Source organism: Delphinus delphis, chromosome 3, assembly GCF_949987515.2.
Source record: "Delphinus delphis chromosome 3, mDelDel1.2, whole genome shotgun sequence".
NCBI lineage: Eukaryota > Metazoa > Chordata > Mammalia > Artiodactyla > Delphinidae > Delphinus > Delphinus delphis.
The window spans coordinates 5,748,842-5,765,916 of NC_082685.1; the positions used below are offsets into that span (position 1 = coordinate 5,748,842).

At 50.3% G+C, this 17,075-nt stretch overlaps 1 long non-coding RNA gene across 1 annotated transcript in view; it reads right to left on the reverse strand.

The window, feature by feature from the left end:
• Positions 1-1,896: 1,896 nt before the first annotated feature.
• The window catches only part of LOC132422672 (uncharacterized), a 77,509-nt gene continuing 62,330 nt past the window's right edge, over positions 1,897-17,075 (reverse strand). Inside the window, exons 2-4 of the long non-coding RNA XR_009518873.1 lie at positions 4,857-4,994; positions 2,661-2,762; positions 1,897-2,157 (exon numbers count right to left, since the gene is read on the reverse strand). This is a non-coding gene — a long non-coding RNA (uncharacterized lncRNA). The remainder of the gene's footprint in view (positions 2,158-2,660; positions 2,763-4,856; positions 4,995-17,075) is intronic.

Consider the following 17,075-nt stretch of genomic DNA (forward strand, 5'->3'; position numbering starts at 1 on the left):
TCAGCAAGCATTTACTGAGCACCTACTGTGTGCTGCAACCCCGGGCTGGGTGCCGAGGACACAGCAGGGACCAAGACAGACCCAGCTCCATCCTTCCTGTGCCGAAGACAGTCAGGTCACCCGTAGCCCGTGATCAGGGCCGTGATAGGGGATGCTCAGGCAGCTCTGGGTGCACAGACGGGGTGCCTGATCCAGCCTGAGATCAGGAAGGGCTTCCCAGAGTCAGAAAAAGCTGAGAACTGAAGGCTGAGGAGGAGTTAGTTGTCAAACAAAACAAGAAATGGGAAAGCGCACTGCAGGGACAGGGAGTGGCCTGTGTCAAGGTCCAGGAGCAAGTGAGAGTAATTTGGTGTGTCTAGAGGGTGGGGAAGTAGTGAGAGAAGAGGAGTGAGAAGTTGGCAGCATCTGGATGACCACGTGAAGGTGTTTCAACTTTCCTGTGGACAAGAGGGAGCCATGGAAGTATTTAGAACAGGGGAGTGAGTGACATTTGTTAAAAATCATTTGGGCATAGAGTGATCATATGACTCAGCTGTCCTGCTCTTAGGTGTATCCCCAGAAGACCTGAAAACAGGGACTCAGAGAGATACTTGCACACCCATGTTCACAGTGACCAAAAGATGATTTACAGCCGTCAAAAGGTGGAAGCAACCCAAGTGTCCATTGGCAGATGTACGCATAAACAAAATGTGGTCCATCAATACAATGGACTATTACTCAGCCTGCAAAAAGGAATGAAGTCCTGATACATGGCTCAACGTAGACGAACCTTGAAAACAGTATGCTCAGTTAAATAAGCCTTTTTCCATAAAAGGACAAATACTGTCTGATTCCACTTCTAGGAGGTACTTAGAACAGGCAAATTCATAGAGACAGAAAGTAGATTAGAGGTTACCGGGGGCTGAGGATGGAGAGTTATTGCTTAATGGGTACAGAGTTTCTGTTGGGCGTGACAAAAAAATGGGGGGAAATCATTTAAAAATGTCTGCGATGATTACACAACATGGTGAATGTATTTACTTTTTTTTGGGCTGCGCTGTGCGGCTTGCAGGATCTTAGTTCCCTGACCAGGGATCGAACCCCGGTCCCCTGCATTGGACACTCAGAGTCCTAACCACTGGACTGCCAGGGAATTCCCCTGCTGAATGTATTTAATGCCACGGAATTGGATGCTTAAAAATGGTGAAATTGGTCAATTTTATGTTATGTTTATTTTACCACAATTTTTTTTTAAAGTTAACAATATAAAAAGAATAAGAAAAAAATCGTTTGGGCTGCTGTGGGAGATGTAGGATGAAGCAATGAGTCTGGGCAAGCAATGATGGGGGTCCAGGCCAGAGTGGAGGCAGCAGAGGTGAGAAGTGGGAGGGGGGGGCGTGTTTTGGAGGTGGGGCTAACAGGATGCTTTGGGGAGGTGACATATCAGCTTCCTGTGGACCCCACCTCCAAGGATGGCCTTTACAAGCAACTGGGCTTACTGTACCCATTCTCCAGAGGCCCAGGCACTCCCACCTCACCTGCAAGTCCCCTTGGCCTCTCCGCCTCCAAATCCCACCCTTTATGGACCAGCCCGGGGAGACACCCCCTCCCCACCCCCACCCCCCCCACCCCCGCCGGCAAGGAGTCCCAGATGGGAATTAACACCACTTCTTCCGGTGCAAAGAGCGAGGCAACCCTGGGTAAAAACACTCCGTCTCCTCGGCGATTCCTTCACCCACCTTCACTTACAAGGTGCAGATGTAATACCTGCTTTTAAATTCGATTAAGTCAGATTCAGTTCTGTTACTGGAATACATTACCCAGCCAGAGACAGCAGGGGGGGGAAAAAGACAGGAAAAAAACACACACAAAACACAACACAGACCTATTTAGAGATTTCCCTCTAAATGGATTTTAATTCTCTCGATTTATCAGAGGCCAGAGGAGCTGCTGACAGCCAGCGTTTGTTCATTGTCTGCGAACCCAGTTTCAGCCACAAGGAGGGGGTGAGGAGAGGCTCAGCTTCTGTTCTGACATTTGCTTCCAGTGGAGGCCATGGGGGTGGAAGAGCATCTGCGGTCAGCCAGACCCGGGTTCGAATCCCAGCTTTGCCACTCGCTGGCTGCCCCATGACCGGGAGCCAAGTACGGCACCCTCTCTGGGCCTCAGTGTACTCATCTGTAAAACGGGGACAGCAGGTGTGCTTGGCTCCAAAGATGGGTGAACACTCGATTATCCGAGAGGATTCAGGTCGAGTGAGAATCTTCGATACAGACAGGATCACACAGGACTAGATTCGTTTTCGGAAGCCCCACCCTTCCCTCTATCAAAACTTATCCTTCCTATGTCCCATTTCATCAGGGAAAGCTCTGACAAAGCCATGATGCCAGAGGACCCACGGGAGATAATGGTAGAACCCTCTCCTGCTCCTGGGAAGCCCACATTTGGTCCTGGGCTTCACAGATGCCCCACCCCCCAAACCTAGCGTGGCCCACCTGAGTGGGGCAGGTACCCCAGAATTCACAGCCCTGAGACCAGCACCACCTAGCTTAACCCTCAGCCTCCCATTTCACAGATGGGAAAACAGAGGCTCAGGAGAGAGAAGGGGCCATCTTGAGGCCTCACACCTGAGAGCTGTCCCCAGGAGGCCTGGGTCCTAACCTGGTTGGGTCCAGACTTACCCTCGGACCTTGGAGAAGCATCCAGGCAGGGCCTCAGTTTTGCCATCTGTCCAAGAGGAGGAAGAACGGAAGGTCCCTCTGGGTCCTTCAAGTTCCGCTGTGCTGAAAGGATTGTCCGTGGGTTCAGTCAAAGTGTTCTGGGACCCCTGGGAGGGCCTGTGTGTTCTTCAGAGCCTGGGCAGCAGTCATGGGGGATTTTTGCACCAGAATCCAAAGAGTTTTTGTCATCGCTACACCAGGGCCTCCTCTCTTGACTCCTGGCCTGTAATATCCCTTAGGGGCCTCCATGGGCCATACTTGGCTTCTTGGAAAGGCCACTTTACCCACAGGAGGCCTCCTGGGATCCCAGACACACAGCCCCTCGCCTGGCCCTGCCTTGGAAGGGCTACTGAGGAGGGCGGGAGATGTAAAGGGTTTAAACTCCGGGGAATTCCCTGGCGGTCCAGGGGTTAAGGCTCTGTGCTCTCACTGCAGGGGGCACTGGTTCGATCCCTGGTCAGGGAACTAAGATCCCGCATGCCACGCGGTGCAGCCAATAAATTAATTAATGGTCCCAGGATCAGGGGAGGAAAATTGAAAGAAAAAGATCAAATACAGTTACCCTTGAGGGGGCCTGACTGGGAGAGGGCCGAAAAAAGGGGTTTCTGAGGATTAGAATATTCTAATCTTGATCTGGTGGTGGCTACACGCGTTTATACCCATGTAATGATGCCTCAGGCCACACACTTAAGACTAGTGCACTGTAGAAGGTTTGTTGGACACGGATATAAAGGAGGGAGAAAGACTGAGAGATTGGCAAAGACAGAGACAGAGAGAGACAGACACAGAGAGATAGGTGAAGACAGAAAGAAATGGAAACAGAAATTGAGACAGAGATAGAAAGGGGGAGAGATGGAGAGAGACAGACATGAAGAGAAAAAGAGAGAAAGAGGTAGAAAGAGGGCGGGGGGGGGGGGGGAATGAAAGAAAGCCAAAGCAGAGGGGGGAGAAAAGGAGGTGGAAACAGGCAAACGGCCCAAGAGGGGGAGGGAGGCCAGGAAGCCAGGAGCCATCACACACAAACATGTCCTTAATTGTAATTACACGGGAACATTTAGTTTGTAGATGCAGCAGAAATGGAAATGCTACGCCTTGCCCATTAATCTAATGGCTGTTAGTCAATCACTCTTCAAAAGGAGCTCCGGTTGTGGCTGCATGGGGGGTGGCCTGCGGGGAGCAGATCGGAGGAGGTTTTAACCTAATGATGCCCTTAGAGAGAGACTGAGAGGCAGTTCTGGGGACAACCAAACTTCAGAGAAAGTCCTGGTTGGTGAATTTCAGAGCCCTGCAGGCAGCCACCAGCCCAGAGCTGGGGCTGGCTGGCGAGCAGGAATTCTAATCTGCAAGGCTGGGTCAGGGGAGATACAATGTATCCCAAAGGGATCCAGCGGTTCTTTAACTCACCCTAGAGGGTAGGAGAAAACTTCCTAAATGGGCTGACATCTGAACTGTGCTTAGATGTATAAAATGAGGCCAGCAAGCAAAAAAGGAAGGGAGAAGGTCCCTCCGAGTAGAGAAAACAGCTTGTGCAAAAGTCAAGAAGGAAATAAGTGGGTAACACGGAGTGTGACTGGGAGGGGTGAGCTGGAGAGTCTGCAGAGACCAGACCACACAGGGCCTTATAAAACATACTGAGGGGGACTTCCCTGGCGGTCCAGTGGTTAAGACTCCATGCTCCCAGTGGGAGCACGGGTTCGATCCGTGGTCAGGGAATTAAGATCCCGCATGCCATGCCGCACTGTGTGGCCAAAAAAAAAAAAAAAATTAAAAATTAAAAAAATACATATACTGAGGGAGAGGGAAGGGGGTAGGGGCAACACAGAGTTAGGGGATTAAGACGTACAAACTATTATGTATAAAATAAACTACAAGGATATATTATACAACACAGGGAATATAGCCAATATTTTATAAGAACTATAAATGGAATATAACCTTTCGAGACTGTGAATCACTATATTGGACACCTGTAACTTATAATATTGTACATCAACTATACCACAATAAAAAAAAATACTGAGATATGTGGTTCTGCGGGTAACGGGGAGCCACTGAGGGTTTACAGCAGATGCACACAAGTTCAGATTTATACTTTAAAAAGATAGCCTTGCCTATGGAAGCAGATTTGGGGGGTCAATCATAATATCTTTTACTCACAGAAAGAGAGTGAGCTTCCTGGTCCTGGTGGTATGCAAGATAAGGCGCCACTAATGACCCCGGGATGTGGGGGATTTCGGCATCAGGCAGAGGCTGGGATTGCAGAGTTGGGGTTCTCAGCTCGGAGGTGGGAGGACCCTGCAGAGAGGGGTTCGATATGTTGCTAATCTCACTTGGGGCCACACTTGGATATGCAATGGGGGGTGTGGATGAGTCAAAAACACCTGGGTGGGAGGCTTGAGTCAGCATCCGGTGCGTACCTCCCCTCCCCACCCCACCCCTTGCTACTCTCAGCCTGGAGTGACTCACTCATTCATTTGGCCTGGAGTGTGGAGGTCTGATGGGAGCGGAGGAGGAAAAGCCCACCCAGTGATCCTGCTACAATTCACCACTGCTGCTCACTTAGTGCCTACCATGGGCCAAGTGGTGTGCAGGAACCAAAACTCTGCCTCCCCCCAAACTCAGTACCTCTGGAATCTGTGGGCTCCAAAGTATATCTCAACCTCATCCACTTCTCACTCCTTCCATGGCTGCAACCCTGGTCTGGCTCCACCATTACTCATCTGGACCAGCACAGTCCCCTCCACCCTGGCCCCCCAGCTCCCGCCCTGGTCCCCCACAGGCTGTCTCCCCAAAGCAGCCAGAGAGTACCTGTGAGCACCTGAATCAGGTCCAGCCCGTCCTCTGTCCACAGACATCCAGGGCTCCCATCTTCCTTGGGGTAAAAGCCCAAGTCCTCCCCACAATTCCCAAAGCCCTGCAGGACCTGCCCCCCACCCTTGTCCCCTCCCTGCCCTCACCTCCTCCCTCTCCTCCCCTCACTCACTCTGTCCAGCCACGTGACCCTCCTCACTGTTCCTCCAACACACCAGGCATGGTGCTGCCCCAGGACCTTTGCACTGGCTATTCCCTCTGCCAGGAATGCTATTCCCTCAGATCTTCTAATAGCTTCCTTTAATTCTGTCTAAACATCACCTCCTCAGGTGAGCCTTCCTTGATCGTTGGGCTAAAGTAACACCCAACTCACTCTCCTCCCACCTTTGCCCCTTGCTTTTATTTTCCTCACAGCATTGGGGTCCTCTGAAATGGCTGTTTTCCTGTTTATGTTTGTTTTCCTCACCAGACCTTAAGGTCCAGGGAGCTGGGCCAAGGCTTGCCTTGGTCCGTCTCATATCCCCAGTACCTAGCACAGGGCCTGGTACACAGTAAATGCTTAATATGTGCTTGTTGGCTGACTGAATGGACCTTTGCAGCACCTCCCCGGTTGTGGGGACTTTTATGGACCCCATTTCACACCGTGGGAAACAAACAGGCTCAGAGAGGTGCAACCTGCAGGTGCTGCAGAGGCGTCAGTGGCTGGAGGGTGTGTCCTGGGACTCAGTGGGATGAATGGTAGTGTCTCAGGCACAGACCAGCAAGCTGAGGTCCTATTTGATGGGGTTGGGGGGTGGGGTCTGTTCATGCCGTCTTGGGGACACTGTGTGTGCGCGTGTATGAGGGAGGGGGCTGCTAACCTGGGGGTGGGGGTTCTAATTTAGCGGTGGAGGAACCCTCTCAGTTACCTTCAGCTTCCCCCCTAAAATCGGCCTCGGGATGGCCAGGCAAGGGGACCCGCGTGGGGAGCGACACGGAGTAAAGGGCTTCACGCTTATTATAAAAACTCACTCACAGCTCCGAACAAAGTGCAAATCCCTCTTCCACGAGCTCCCTCGCCTCCCCTTCCCCTCCCTTCCCCTGCCCCCCTTTCTCCTTCCTCCTCCGTCAACACCCTCCCCGCTGGCCCCAGCAACAGCATCCCGGTCCCCAAGAGCTAGCGCCGGTCTCCCGCCCACGGGAGCCCACAGCCAATGGCCGCGCTGCCTGATGAGGTAATGCGTCCCCTCCGCGTTCCCATTGGCCAGCCTGGAGGCCTTTCTCTTGTCGCTCCCCCAGGAAAACTCAGACCTTGTGAGGCATGGTCGGGGGTCCCTGAAGCCTCTGGGCACCTGCACTCCCCTCCTAGCTGTGGGACCTCCATCTGCTCCTGCACGTCTGTGGGCTCAGGCTCTAGCGAGACGGGGAAGGCTGGACTTAGAGACCCCTGCCCGCCTCCCTCTGCTCCCAGGTGCGCCCAGTCCTCCCGTCTGCGCAGGAAAGATGGAAGACTCCCTCCCCCCACCCCGACCCAGCCCCCAGCAATCAAAAGACCCCAGAGCTTTGATTGACCTTTCAGGACAATTGCACATTAATTGAGCGCCCACTGTATGCCAGCCTGGGACCCACTGGGGATACTGCGGTGGTGAAATCGCACCCAGGTCCCTGCCCTCTGGGCTCACAGAATGAATAATGGCGAAGAGGGACAGAGCACCAGGCGGTCCCCTCTCCTTCCCCCTCTAGCCCAGGCGGCTGTAGACTGAGGGCAGAAAGAGTACGCAGGGGCCGGCCGTTTCCTGGCAGCCTGGCTGCGCTGTCAGCACTACCAAGCCTGGCAGGGATGGCAGAGGCGCCGGAGGGGGAGGCAAGCGGGGGGCTCCCCTCTTAATTATCTTGTTCACTTGTTTATTTACTGGGAGCTTGGGCGCGTTGGGGGCTGTGCCTTCCTGTTCACTGTGTATTCATACAACAAACATTTATTTGATTCTGCCCCTCCCCCCACCACTGGTTCCGGTTTTATATACTTATTTCTTCCTCCTTTATCCCCCTCCCCTCCCGGAACAGTTCTAATAGGCTTTTTTTTTTTTTTTTTTTAATTGTGGGCGTTCTTGAGACTAGATAAGGTTGTTTTGTCTGCCTGTGTCTCTTTTTTCTTAACTTTCTTTTTGAGATGGAAAGCACAGATCTTAACTGTACAGCTGGATGCATTTTTGCCCAAGCACACATCCCCGTGGTCAGCACCCAGAGGGAGGGGTAGAACCAGGGCCAGGGGTTTGGGGGACCGCAGTGGAGGTGAGTCTTACAAGTGCAAGGTCAAATCTCATCTTTATCTGAAATTTTGATATTTTGTTCATTCTAGATTTTGTTTTGGCATTCGTTTTGGTTTTTCCAAATATTGCAGTCAAATGTTACTTACCTTGATTGCTGAGTTTTGCTGTGCTCCCTTAAATTTTGTCCCTCAGGACTGTGTCTTCCTCACCTTACCCTATTTCTGACCCTGTATAGAACATTCCACCACCAGGAACGCTTGGGGGAGGGGGAGGATACCCCTAGTGTATACGCCCCTCCCCCAAGGTAACTTTCTACTCTCCATCATCACAGTTTAGTTTGCCTATCTTTATTTTTTTAAAAAACAAGTTTCTTCTTGTTGTTTTTTTAAAAATAAATTTATTTATTTTTGGCTGCATTGGGTCTTCGTTGCTGTGTGCGGGCAGTCTCTAGTTGCGGCGAGCGGGGGGCTACTCTTCGTTGCGGTGCGCGGGCTTCTCACTGCGGTGGCTTCTCTTGTTGCGGAGCACGGGCTCTAGGCGCGCAGGCTCAGTAGTTGTGGCACTCGGGCTCAGTAACCACCTCAATAGATATTCAGCTGTTCCATCACCCCAGAAAGCTCCCTCGGGACATGTGTTTTTAATTTACAAAGAGCGGGGAGGGGAGGAGCATGAGACATCTCACTTTTTTTCTTGTTTTCTGAGCTTTCTGATTTGTTTTGAAGTCCCATCCATGTGCCTTAAAATGAACATCTTTGTCTATTATAACTTTCTTGGGGCTGACTCCCCATAATCCTCGTTCTCCTGAGTCTTCTCCAGTTTATTTAATTATTTTAAAACTGAATAGCTAGTGGCTTAATAACCTACATGGGAAAAGAATCTGAAAAAGAACGGATATATGTATATATGTAACTGAGTCACTTAGCTGTACACCTGAAACTAATACCACATTGTAAATCAACTATACTCCAATACGAAATAAAAATTAAATTAAAAAAATAGCTAGCGACGACTTGCTGTGGCCTGGTGACATTCCAAGCACTTTATATCTATTAAATATAAACACACAAAAAAATATATATATAAACAAAGTTATTTAATCCTGTCCCACAGCAGCATCACAAATTAGATACTTATCATCCCCATTTTAGAGATGGAAAAACTGAGGTACAGAAAGGTGATGTCCCCTGCTCCCATCCCAGAGTTCCAAAGTGGACAGAGCTGGGCTTTGAACCAGGCCCTGTGGCACCCCGGGCTCTGATCATGGCACACGCTGCCTCCACGCTCCTGGCAGGTAAAAGCAGTCAACAAAGATCAGCCACAGGCCCACACTCCCTCTCCCATAATTCCAACACCTAAAAAGCTCCAAAAATAGAAAATTTTCATCGGATGACTCTAAAACTCATTGAGAATCAAGAGTTAATAGCCTTTGGGAATTCCCTGGGGGTCGAGTGGTTAGAACTCCGTGCTTCCACTGCAGGGGGTGCGGGTTTGATCCCTGGCCAGGGAACTAAGATCCCGCAAGCTGCATGGTGTGGCCAATTGAAAAAAATAAAGAATTAACAGCCTTTGATTTTTACTAAGCTTTATTTATCCCATTTATTGTATGTATGCATGTGTGTGTGTGTCTGTGTGTATATATATATATATATATTCTATCTATTGTTACTGTGTTTGATTGGGAAGGGAGAATGGGCTGCCCCAGGCCCTGCTGGAGGATGTTATTAATATATGCTGAGTACACCTTAATAGCGTCCTAAAATCTAGGACCATCTGAATTCCAAAACACATCTGGCCCCAAGGGTTTCAGATGAACTCTATTATTTGTTACTATTATTTATCGAGCCTACTGTGTGCCACCAATTCATTTAGGCAGTGGGGACACCATAGTGACAAAGGCAGACCCAGCCCTCACAGAGTTCACAGTTCAGTAGGGAAAGAGGACAGATGTCATGCTGGGTGGTTACAACACTGGGTGATTGGGCCCATTGCGGGGGAAGCACAGACCTGGTGGGGGCCCAGAGGAAGAACTTGACTCAGGCTGAGGCATTCAGGGAGGCTTCCTGGAAGAGGTGATGCCTGAGTGAAGACCTGAAGGGGGAAGAAAGGGATAGTAGGGGAGGGAGAACAGGGTACTCCTGTCCACAAGCAGAAAGTACAGCTTGTGCAAAGGCCCTGAGGTGCTCCAAGGGCCTGAAAACTGTCCTGTGAGCCTGCAAACTATCCTGGGAAGACCAAGAACACAGAGGTCCATGTTGGCTTTCCTGCCTGCCCGGTGAGGCTCGCATAACCCTCCTCTGACCCCAGGGTGCTGGGGCTTGAGCCTCTGCAGCTCATGGGCATCTGGCAGTCACATCCCTGGTCTCCCCTGGGATCTCCTGGGGCTCAACTCTGCAGCCGTCAGGACCTGATTACATTGTAACGAGTATGGGCACCATTCACCCCATCCTTGATGCTAGGGAGACCCCCCCAGGGGAGACTGGAGTGCAGAGGCCTGAGCTGGGGGTTCACTCCATCCAACCATGCTCCCTGGGCCTTAGCAATTGGCCTGTATGAAGCTGCAGACTTCTTTTTTTTTCTTTTTTTTCTTTTTTGGAAAAAGACTTCACTCTGTGCAAATCTGGCATCTTTGTGGATCAATTGTCCATTTCTTCTACTTCTGGGTCAGAGATCCGGGAATCTGCTGCTCCCTTATTTCCCTTTCTCTTACCTTCCCCCCTCCGTATCATATACAACAGTCCCCCCTTATCCAGGGCGAAACGTTCCAAGACCCTCAGTGGATGCCTGCAACCTCGGATAGTACCAAACCCTATATATACTATGTTTTTTCCTATACATACATACCTATAATCAAGTTTTTAATACAATTGTTAAAGGTTACACTCCATTTATACTTATTACAAAATATTGGCTATTGATAAATTAGGCACAGTTAGAATATATCCAAGTTGTCAGAATCACTACGCTTGCGCTTTGCAGCCACTATGAAGTAAGATAAGGGTTACTTGAACACAAGCCCTGCGATAACATGACAGTCAACCTGATTACCTAGACAGCTACTAAAGCCTGAGCAGGTGGGAGGTGCTGAACAAAGGAATAATTCAAGCCCCGGGCGGGACAGAGGGAGGCTGTGCAAGATTTCATCACGTGGCTCAGAATGGCAGCAATTTAAAACTTATGAATTGTTGATTTCTAGAACTTTCCATTTAATATTTTCAGACCTTGGTTGATGGCAGGTAGCTGAAACCACGGAAAGCAAAACCACAGATAAGGGGGAACTACTACAATCCTGTCACCTGTGCCTGCAAAATCTATCCCAGATCGGCCCACTTCTGTCCCCTCCTCTGTCTCCACCTGGTCCAGCCCCCATCGTGACTGGTCCTGCCTCAGGGCCTTTGCACTGGCTGTTCCCTCTCCCTGAATGCTCTTCCCCCAGCTGTAATAACCTCATCTATTTCCTTTGCTTTTACAAATGTATGTCAAGGGACTTCCCTGGTGGTCCAGTGGTTAAGACTCTGCGCTCCCAATGCAGGGCACAGGTTCGATCCCTGGTCGGAGAACTAAGATCCTGCATGCCAGGCAGCACGGCCAAAAAAAAAAAAAAAAAAAATGTATGTCAAGGATGTAAGTTCCAAGAAGGCAGTGACTGTGCCTACCATGGTCACTGTTGGGTCTCTAGCTCCTAACACAGTTTCTGGTACACAATAGGTGCACAATAAAAATTTCTTCACAATGGAAAGAAATTTTTTTGGAAATACATTGAACCTCAGAAAACAGCCTGGTTGTATTCCCAAGTCCGGGGTGGGAGCATTTGGCCACAGACACTGATAGAGATTTAGAAAAGGAAAAAAAAAAAAAAAGCCTCCAAATTTTGGTTGCCTCCCTCTGCCTTTAATTATTTTGTCGACAAGGCTCACAATTCAGCAAGTCAAGGTGGCATTTGAGAGGGACGGTTCCCTTTAGTGTAGCTGACAGCTAATTTGTGGGAAGTTTAATTACAGGCGGCGTTAATTAACTGGCAGAGTCCTGGGCAAGGAAGGCAGCCATCTGTTCCTAAAAGCATCCTCCCCTCCTGGGTCTGGCTGGGAGGCTGGGAGGGGTGGGCTAGGAAGAGGACAGGGCGTGGGGACGAGGTGGAGACAGAGGAGGAGGGTCAGGTGATGAATCACAACCTTCACAACCTCCCTTCCAGTTGCCATCAGGGCTGAGATCCTCCCTGTGGCCCGCACCATTTTGCAGCTGCCTCCAGTGGTTGCTGGGAGTTCCTTGGAATCTGCTTTTCACTGGTTGTATCATAAGGAGCAGAGGGTGTGGAGCAGAGGGGGTGACGAACACACTATCCTCAGGTCACATTGGAGTGGATTGGCACCCGCCAATGGAGGTCGGAGGAAGAGCTGGGTCAGAGCCAGGGGTGAGGGATGCCCTAAGCAGCCTGAACTGGGAGTGGGGGCATCACTCTGCCTCTCATTCCGCCATTCACCCAGCTTTGTCCCTTCTCAGCTCTCTACCCTGGGGCAAGTCACTTAACTTCTCTGGGCCTCCGTTTTCTCATGTGGAAAATAGGATTGATTACAATAGGACCCAATTCCATTTGTCTTTTTGGATAGTTGGGCCCAAGCGTTTTCAGGCTGCTGAAGGGAGCTTTGTTATGAACTTGAAGTGTCATTACTTGTTATTACTGGGCCTTGTAGGACTCTGGGTCCTTGCATATGCTGTTCCCTCCTCCTGGAACACCCTTCCCAGTCCTGCCCAACTGCTTCTGTTCTATCCCTCAGGTCTTGAGGTAGATGCCCTCTGCCTGAGAAGCTTTCTCTGACCCTCCAGGCTGGGGCAAGTGCCCCTGTGGACCCTCACAGCACCTGTGCATCCCCCATCACCCCCGAGTCACACTGTCACTGCTTTGTCATGGCCCATTCCTCCCCCCAGACTGGGAGTCCCATGCTGGCAGGGACTGGGTCTGTCTTGGTCACTACTATGTCTAGTGTGCCCAGCACAGGCTTGAACAAGTAGGCGGTCAGCACCAATTGTTGTACAGACAGACAGCTGGAGCCATGACACACATCGGGACGTGGTGGCCAGCAGAATGCAGAAACCAAAGTTAGAGCCATTTAAAAAGGAACAAAATAGAGCCATTTGAAGAGACGTGAATGGACCTAGACACTGTCATACAGAGTGAAGCAAGTCAGAAAGGGAAAAACAAATATCGTATAATATCGCTTATATGTGGAATCCAGAAATGGTAGAGATGAACTTATTTGCAAAGCAGAGTAGGGTCACAGATGTAGAGAACAAACTTATGGTTACCAAGGGGGGAAGGGGGTGATGAATTGGGAGATTAGGATTGACATATATACACCACTATGTATAAAATAGATAACTGGGACTTCCGTGGCGGTCCAGTGGTTAAGACTTTGCCTTCCAATGCTGGGGGTGCAGGTTTGATCCCTGGTCGGGGAGCTAAGATCCCACATGCCTTGTGGCCAAAAAGCCAAAACATAAAACAGAAGCAATATTGTAACAAATTCAATAAAGACTTTAAAAATGCTCCACGTCAAAGAAAAATCTTAAAAATAAATAAATAAAATAAAATAAAATAGATAACTAATAAGGACCTACTGTAGAGCACAGGGAACTCTACTCAGTGCTCTGTGGTGACCTAAATGGGAAGGAAATCTGAAAAAGAGGGGATATATGTATACACATGACTGAGTCACTTTGCTGTACAGCAAGAAACTAACACAGCATTGTAAAGCAACTATATTTCAATAAAAATTAATATATAGGGCTTCCCTGGTGGTGCAGTGGTTAGGAATCTGCCTGCCAATGCGGGGGACATAGGTTTGAGCCCTGGTCCAGGAAGATCCCACATGCTGCAGAGCAACTAAGCCCATGAGCCACAACTAGTGAGCCTGTGCTTTAGAGCCCGCGAGCCACAACTACTGAAGCCCCTGCGCCTAGAGCCCATGTTCTGCAACAAGAGAAGCCACTGCAGTGAGAAGCCCATGCACTGCAACTAAGAGTAACCCCTGCTCGCTGCAACTAGAGAAAGCCCATGTGCAGCAATGAAGACCCAACGCAACCAAAAATAAAATAAAATAAATTTTAAAAACATATTAAAAAAACAAATTTAGAGCCATTTAAAAGTGGAGGGGACTGTCTCGGGTGCAGGAGTGTGGCCCTGCGAAGGCTACATCCTCTTTCACGTAGTCAATTTCTTCCTCTGGAAAATGGGTATATGCATAGGAACCTGGCGCCGGATGCAAGGAGTCAGTGCCGGAAAGAGCATGGCGCAGCACCCGCCATGCCGCGTGTGCTCCGTAGTCGTGCTGGTGGCTACTGTTATCCTTGAGGCCACCCCCATCACTGAGGTTGGTCCCCTGTCCTCTGAGCCTCAGTTTCCCCATTTGGCCATACTCCCCCTTAGACAAACACAGCCAGGGCATGCCCTGGATGGACAAGAGGCAGCCTCTGCTGGTGCTTACCTAAAGCAGCAGTCAAGGCGGGGCCGATGGGGCTGGCACAGGCTGGCCTCACTAAGCTGGCCGTCCTTAGCAGCGCCCGGCTTTCCCGGAGACGGCTGGAGAAGGGGCCAGACCTGGCTGTGGGGGGACTGAGGAGTCTGGGATGATGCTGAGGCCTCGTCTCAGAGGGTACTGTGGGCAGGGACCTCTGTGTACACTTATTAAGCACCCACTGGATGCCAGACTAGGCTGCCTGGGGTCTTTGCCCATGCCGTTCCAGCTGCCAGGTTCACTTTTCCTTTTCACAGTGCTGATTCCTTCTCTTTCTGCTCTCAGTCTAGAAGACACTGCCTGCAGCAAGCCTCCCAGATTCTCTGGGTTGGGTCAGGCACCTCCCTTTGGGTTAACACAGTGCCTATGATTCCCCCATCACAGCACTGATCACCCAATATTATAGCTGGGCTGTGGGCAGGTCACTTAGTCAATCAACAAATACTGACAGTGTCAGGCACTGTGCATGCTTGGAGAACCCTGCAGGGCAGGTGCTGTTACTGCCCCCTTTTTACAGATGGGAAAACCGAGGCTCAGAGAGGTTTAATAGTGGAAAGAAGCCATGTGGCCTGGGGCCTGGAGCACAGGAGGGCCTCGCTAAGAGCTGGGTTTCATCCCTGGTAACGGTGAGCTCATTCCCTCCTCTGGCATGGTCATGAGAAAGGTCATCTCTCTGGTGAACCGGGATGTGCCTGCTCCCCTGTGGTGCCTGTGACCTTGAAGGATGCTCAGGCTTAGAGGTGTGGGGATTCATTCATTCAGTCATTCATTCATTCACTTATTCAACAAACATGTATTGGACAGCTCTTGTGGACCAGTGGCAGGCATGCTGGCCACCCCAAGTATCTGTTCTCTCTTCCATGGTAGTAGAACCCCTGGTTTTCTGCTGGACCGTTGGCCATTCAGAATAAAGACTACATTTCCCAGCATCCTTTTAGGCAAGTGTGGCCACATGGCTAAGTTCTGGCCAATGGGGTGTGAGCAGAAGTGGTGTATGGGATTTCTGGGGAAGTGTCCTTAAAGGGAGAGGGCGAGCCCTTCCTCACCTCTTCCTCCTCATTGACTGGCATGCAGATGTGATGGCAAGAGCTCAAGCAGCTGCCTTGTCCCACGAGGAGAAGGTCACTTGCTAAGGATGTGGAACAATAAGATAAAAGAAACCCGGGCCCTGGACACCGTGCAGCCTCCATGCTATACCCGGACTGACTACTCAAGTTCATGAGCAAATAACTCTCTGTGCTTAAGCTGCTCTGGGCAGGTCTCAGATCCCATGGCCAACCGCAAGCTTGACGGCTACACACGTTCCTCCCTGTCTCCACTTCTCCATCCTCATCCCAGCCCATGCCCGCTGGACAGAGAGGCCTGTCCCTGCTTGGCAGCTCTGGCCTCCCACAGCTCTTGCCAGATTTGGGCCATCCACAGGGACCAAGGCAGCGTTCTCTGAATAATGCAGCTTCCTTTTGCGGCCTTAGGGCCATCAGGCTGGGAGCAAAGTCCCTCAAGAGTTGGGTGGGAGGTCTTTACCATGTCCCAAGCATCCTGTGCAAGGACCTCTGCCCACGTCTCTGTGCCGCTGCCCACCCCATACACACCAGACCAGCAGCCCACTCTGCCATCATCCATCCAAGAAGAGACCCCCTTCCTCTGAACTACCTTGGAGGTTCCCAGCTATGTAGTGAAGTACAGACCACAAAGCACAAGTGAAAAACACTCCCGTGTGTGAAAAAGAAGACATTTGACTAAACACAGACATTCCCTCATGAATCCACCAAGACCAGACTACCGGGTCCAGATCCCACTATCACCCGTACACTGTGCCCTCTGAGAAATTCTATACAATATTCCCTCCTGGACCTTCCTGATCAGGCTTGCCTCAAGCCTAGCATCTGCCCCTCATTCATTGCCTAGAAGACCCCCTTCACTGGCCCAACCCTTCTGAGAAGAGCATGCACTGGGACCTGAAGAAACACCTTATCTGTCCGCCATAAGATTAAACCACATCTGAGCTGGTCTCTGAATTCAACTACAAATTAACAGAAGCTACGGGGGACGGAGGCATCTGTGAAATGACACCACAGGGACACCCAATCAGCAAAACCCAGATCCGGGTCATCTGTGCAGGGTGAATGACCTGGTGGCCTCACATAAACAAATTGCAAGGAAAATTTAAGAGAGAAAGATGGCAAGAGAAGCTCTCGATTAACAGAGACTTAGGAGACCATCAGCAATAAGCGTAGACTCTATCTAGATCCTGATTCAAAGAGCCTACAAAAATTGTATATTGTAAGCGTGCACATTTCCATGTGCTCCCTAGGTGGATACCTGACGCTATTTAGGAATCATTATTCAGGACATGATACTGGAGTTTGCAGAGTTTTTTAAGGGGTCTTATCTTATAAAGCAGGGTCTCTCCCCTCAGCACTGTGGACCTGCAGGCCAGATCATTCTCTGAGGTGAGGCCGTCCTGGACGCTGTGGGGTGGGGAGCAGCCTCCCTGGTCCCACGCCCTCGATGCCAGGAGCCAACCCCAGTCATGACGACCACAGATGTCCCCAGACACTGCCCAGTGTCCCCGGGAGGACAACATCCCCACCCCAGCTGAGAACTACTGCTTTAGAGACACAAATGGAAACATTTACAGATGAAAAAGCATCTGGGATTTGCATCAAAATAGCGAGAGAGGAGGAAGAATAGAGGAAACCAGAGTGGCCAGTAGATAATCATTGAATCTGAGTGATGGGTACATGTGGGGAGGGTCATTATTCCATTCTTTCTACTTGGGTGTGTTTGACACTTTCCACTATAAA